This window comes from Mercenaria mercenaria, chromosome 4 (assembly GCF_021730395.1).
Source record: "Mercenaria mercenaria strain notata chromosome 4, MADL_Memer_1, whole genome shotgun sequence".
Lineage (NCBI taxonomy): Eukaryota > Metazoa > Mollusca > Bivalvia > Venerida > Veneridae > Mercenaria > Mercenaria mercenaria.
In genome coordinates, this window is record NC_069364.1 from 12,423,953 (window position 1) to 12,430,144 (window position 6,192).

A 6,192-nucleotide genomic window follows, 5' to 3' on the forward strand; every position below is an offset into this window, starting at 1 on the left:
AGTATTCAAGTTGTGAAAGTTTCGTTTCTGTACTTAAATTTTGATCGAAAAGAGCGACGATCTTGCCACGGATATGTATTTAATTAATATTTAGTTTATTTACTACTTTATCCGCCTATTCTGTAATAGTTATGGTTGTCCATGAATTGCGGATCCAGATATAAACGATAAGCCGGGGCTGGTAGTAGGATCTTTTTGAAATACAATTTTATGACCAAAAATGTATTTTCCCATTGTACATATGGACACAAATAGTGCAAGAAAAACAATCCATTGCTAAATAAAGTAAAAATTGAAATTTTAGTACAATGTAGATTCAAAAATGAAAGTGTCTAGCCGTCCGGTAACCGGATGCCTAGCCTGCGTTCTAGCCGTCCGGTTACCGGGATTTTCTAGCCGTCCGTTAATAGATTTCCTAATGGATTTTCTAATGGATACCTGCTATTTACTAAAGATATCGATACTTACCTGCAAACAAAATTTTGTATGAATACATACTAAAGATTTACTTTTAATCATCTCGAATAAATCACTGCATTATTCATGCGATGCCGAAATAAAAAATTGCGAGATCGCCGTGACGTCACTCATTAAAATCTGTTCATCTGGTGGCGGGCAAAACAATGTCTTTGTGGGATCGGAATTTTTAAATTTTAACAACTTTTTCACTGGATTTTCAAAATAAAAACAGTTTTGAAATACTAACATATCGTATTTTAGTATTCAAATATTTTTTTTTAAATGAATAACTGTTTTAAATGACATTTAATTTCAATAGCGGCAGTGTGATGTACAAAACTTTTAGAAAAACAGTAGTCAAGTGTTCATAATTCGATAAAAGATATACTTTGATATGTATTCACACAATATTTTGTTTACAGATGAGTATTGATATCTTAAGTAAATAACAGTTAAAACTATATAAAATCATCACTTATTCATTAAGAAATTAATTACCGGGCGGCTAAAACGCAGGCTAGGCGTCCGGTTACGGGACGGCTAGACACTTCCTTCGAAAATGGCTGAAATCCTTTACAATAGAAAATAAGTAGAAAATACCCCGTAAAAATTGTTTTTAACTATGAACTCAAAGCTACTCAAGATATTTTGAAAATTTGAAAAGATCCCATTATCAGCTAGTCAAAATAATTTCCGGAAATAATTTGGATAGATTTGGTGCTGGTTTCGGAACAGTTTCCGTCGGCTAGTAGTATCCGTCAACGGGTTATTTTACGTTTCGTGACGTTCTTCACAATGAAGTCGAGATTGTTTCCATAACGCTACCCTGCAATCCAGAGCTCTGTGAAATTTCAGCAACAAAGGGTAAAAACTTTCCAACTTGGCAAGAAAACTCGAATTGTTCATTCCATAATTGTTTTGTTTACATTCAGCACATGGGGGATTTCACCTGCAACCAATGCGCATGCGCAAAGAATAACTCCGTAATCCCCAATTAAGTTGAAAAGTTACTCCTTTTGGCAGTCGAAACCAGATGATTTACCAAAAATACATAATAAAGATAAAAATGAGTCATCTTTGTGCATCGGCAATATTTTTTTTTCACAATTAAGAAAGCAAAAACCAATATGAAATATAGATGATTAGGTTACCCCTGCCAGATTTTCTTATCCAAGGGGGGGGGGTAACTGGTCACATACTATGTGCTATACAAAGTGACGGTTGTATCCCTTACGTAGTATATGTGTATATAAGATATATAAATTGTCGCTATGATTTCAACTGGCCGATTAGCTCAATCGGTAGAACATCGGCTTCACAAGCATGAGATCGCGAGTTCGTGTCTCAGGTTTTGCTTCTTCTTAATTTACCTCCTATTTTCAACAAGCCTATTTCAACACCTGAACCTTCAAACTTCTTAAAATTGTATTAAGTAATTTCACCAGAAAGATTTAAAAAACACGGATGGTGCTTTTCTAGTCGTATTCACTGTAAAAATGTACATAATTATTAAAACAAAAATTGATGACGGAAACTGCTTCTGTAGTCAACCGATTCAGCTCTATTTATTCACCCCTTTTGGAGCCCCTCTGTGTGTTATCACGTCCGCTAGACACTATTGATATTTATGTTTTCGTAAAGCAGAAGAGCTAAGGTGTTCTCTTTGGGAGCATTTTACGGAACTGAAACGTTCAAGAAAAAAGATATTTTAAAAACCTTCATTTTATGACGGAAACTGCTTCGAAACCAGTACTGGTTGGCGACCCAGAATTTCGGACGACCCAGAAAATCGAACAGTCGCGTAAACGCTTATTTTGGCGTAATTTTGATCATTTCTTGACAAGTACGTAGACGTTTGCATTATGTGCAACATCATCTGCAATAATTGCCAATCAGTAAGTTAAACTTTCAAAAATGGAATATTTACATTTGTTCACGAAATGTTGTGACAGCTCTCACAGGGGGAAGCTGCATGTGCTTTCAGTGCGCATGCGCATACATGTTTAGATGCCCCAACATTATTCAAGGGTAACTCATCTACAATTTGCTAAATGCCGACGAGAAAATTGCGTGTTATAAAATAGTATCAGTGTGTTCCCATTAATACCATGAGTTAAATTCGTTTAAACCAAATTGTTTTACCTAAAATTTTGTGTCGTATGTAGGCCAGCTGGACTTTTCAAACTCTCGGCAGCATCAAACATTTACAGTTGAATGTAAACAAGGTTAATAATACTTAAAATGTCTTTTTATCATTAAAACCGACCTAAACGTGATTCTGCCAAACGGAAGTGATGATAATTAGTATTTTCCTACTGTCCGATTTCTGGGTCCTGCAACACGCTGAAAACGTTAAAATTTACGTACCCTCTTTCGGGCCTCAGTGACGTGTTCAGTTTATTTTTATATACAAACAAATTTGTGTTTAGCAACAACAAAGAACTGAACTTGATTCAGGTATCATTTCATGAATCTTGAATTAAAAATTAAAATATGACAGATGAAAAGGTTGTGAAATTGTCCGAATCTGGGTCGGCAACCAGTAGATATTTCGATTAATGACATTTTAAATTGTAATACCACATTATGAATTTGACCACAGGAACCATAAGCCAACACAAGTCTATATAAAAAAACACCCTTTACAAGTCTTTATAAAAAAAACAACTCCCTGTATATATAAAGTAAACTCCAAGAGAGAAAATACCAAGGTCACCACTGGCTGGGGCTTGAACCCCGGACCTCTAGATCCGTAGGTGGACACTCTAACAACGTTGTTAAAGGGTTAACCCAACAGCTGAAGTGGCCTATCAACCTTCTCACTTTTTACTTTTCAGAGCTCACCAGCTCTCCAAAATAACTCTCCATGCCCGCATGAGTCCGTCAAACTCTTCTGACACCATTATGTAAAGCCTTGGAGAGAAAATACCAAGGTCATTACTGGGGCTCAAACCCCAGGCCTTGTGATCCGAAGGTGGACACTAACCACGTCGCTAAAGGGTTAACCCAACAGCAAGGCTATAAACCTATTATCACTACACTTCTCCTCCTTTACTTTTCAGAGCTCATTAGCTCTCATGAATAACCCTCTATGCTCACTGCATGATTCGGTCACACATCCTCGTCGCCATAAAGGTAAACCCTGAGAGGGAAAATACTAAGGTCCCTAAGGGCTTGAACCCAGACCTAGTGATCTGTAGGTGGACACTAACCATGTTGCTAAAGGGTTAACCCAACAGCAAGGCTGTTGGAAGTGGCCTATCAATTATTAATTTACTATCACTACATATATAGAGGGGAGTGTTTTTAGCTCACAGGTTATTTTTTTTAAGATCACTCGATCTCTGTCGTCTGTCTGTCTGTCTGTCCGTCAACATTTAGCTTGTGTATGCGATAGAGGCTGTATTTTTCAATAATCTTCATGAATTTTGGTCAGAATGATAACCTTGATGAAATCTAGGCCGAGTTCGAAAATGGGTCATCTGGGGTCAAAAACTAGGCCACTAGGTCAAATCAAAGAAAAACCTTGTGTATGCGATAGAGGCAGTACTTTTCAATTAATTTTCATGAATTTTGGTCAGATTGATTGCCTTGATGAAATCTATGTCAAGCTCGAATATGGGTCATCTGGGGTCAAAAAGTAGGTCATTAGGTCAAATCAAAGAAAAACCTTGTGTATCAATAGAGGCTATATTTTTCAATTGATCTTCATGAAATTTGGTCAGAATGATTGCTTTGATGAAATCTAGGTCAAGTTCGAATATGGGTCATCTTGGGTCAAAAATTAAGTCACTAGGCAAATCAAAGAAAAGCCTTGTTATGCGATAGAGGCTGTATTTTTCAATTGATCTTTATGAAATTTGGTTAGAATGATTGCCTTGATAAAATCTAGGTTGAGTTTGATTATTGGTCATCTGGGGTCAAAAAGTAGGTCACTAGGTCAAATCAAAGAAAAACCCTGTGTATGCAATAGAGGCTGTATTTTTCTATTGATCTTCATGAAATTTGGTCAGAATGATTGCCTTGATAAAATCTAGGTCAAGTTTGAATATGGGTCATCTGCGATCAAAAAGTAGGTCTCTAGGTCAAATCAAAGGAAAACCTTGTGTATGCGATAAAGACTGTTTTTTTTTCAATTGATCTTCCTGAAAGTAAGTCTGAATGATTGCCTTGATAAAATCTAGGTTGAGTTTGATTATTGGTCATCTGGGGTCAAAAAGTAGGTCACTAGGTTAAATCAAAGAAAAACTTTGTGTATGCAATAGAGGCTGTATTTTTCAATTGATCTTCATGAAATTTAGTCAGAATGAATGCCTTTATGAAATCTAGGTCAAGTTTGAATATGGGTCATCTGGGGTCCAAAACTAGGTCACTAGGTCAAATCAAAGAAAAACCTTGTGTATGCGATAGAGGCAGTATTTTTCAATTGATCTTCATGAAATTTGTCAGAATGATTGCCTTCATGAAATCTAGGTCAGGTTCGAATATGGGTCATCTGGGTTCAAAAACTAGGTTTCTATGTCAAATCAAAGGAAAACTTTGTGTATGCGATAGAGGCAGTATTTTTCAATTGATCTTCATGAAATTTGGTCAGAATGATAGCCTTGATGAAATCTAGGCCAAGTTTGAATATGGGTCATCTGGGGTCAAAAACTAGGTCTCTAGGTCAAATCAAAGAAAATACTTGTTTTTGCTCCAATTTTAATAATAATTGGTCAGAATATTTTTTTCCATGAAATCACTAGGTCAAAAATGTTTACACTGTTATGGTGTGTTTCTCAGGTGAGCGACCTAGGGCCATCTTGGCCCTCTTGTTTTATATAGACTTGTGTTGGCTTATGGATAGAATTTCAGGTTCCTGTGTTCTGCCATGATCGTGTTTCCAGGGCTGTTAACATTTTGCCCCTCACCATAAGTTAATTACTTGAATAGGGTTAACAGTCCAGTCCAGTCCAGTTCAGTCACAGTAAATGTCATCAGAATGTCTTGAAACAACATTGTCATAACTTTTTGACATTTTTTTTTTGTTTCTTACAAGGATAAATGTTTTATAAAAATTTATATAGATGTATGCCAGAATAAAAATTTGGCAACTTTAAATAGCTTCTCAAGAACCATTTGATGGTCTTCAGCAAATTTGGTCTGTAGCATCCTTGTACAGACCTATCTCAAGTCTTATTCAGATGGTTCTGTTTGGCCCCTTTTTAACCATCTTTTCGAAAAATAGATAATCTTTCAAAGCACTTCTTCTCATGAACCGGTGTTTGATGGATTTTCACTAACGTTGGTCTGTAGCATCCATGGATGGTCTTCTTTCATATTTCGGGATGAATGATTTCTCGACTAAATAAAATTATTGCATTTGAAGATGCAGAGTGTCATGACATATAGTCAAATATCAAGGTCAGGTGAGCATGTTAAGGGCCATAATAGTTCTCTTAGCTCACCTGTCACACATAGTGACAAGGTAAGCTTTTGTGATCACCCTTAATCCGTCGTCAGTCTGTGTGTGCGTCTGTCTGTGTGTTAACAATTTCTTGTCTGTACGATAGTGGTTTCATTTATGATTTTATTTTAACCAAACTTGCCCAAGGTCTAATGTCAAGGTCACACTTAGAGACAAAAGGTCAGATACATGAATGACTTTGTGCGGAGCATTTCTTCTTCATGCATTGAGGGATTTTGATGTAACATGGCACAAATATTCACCACTATGAGCCGGAGTGTCATGCG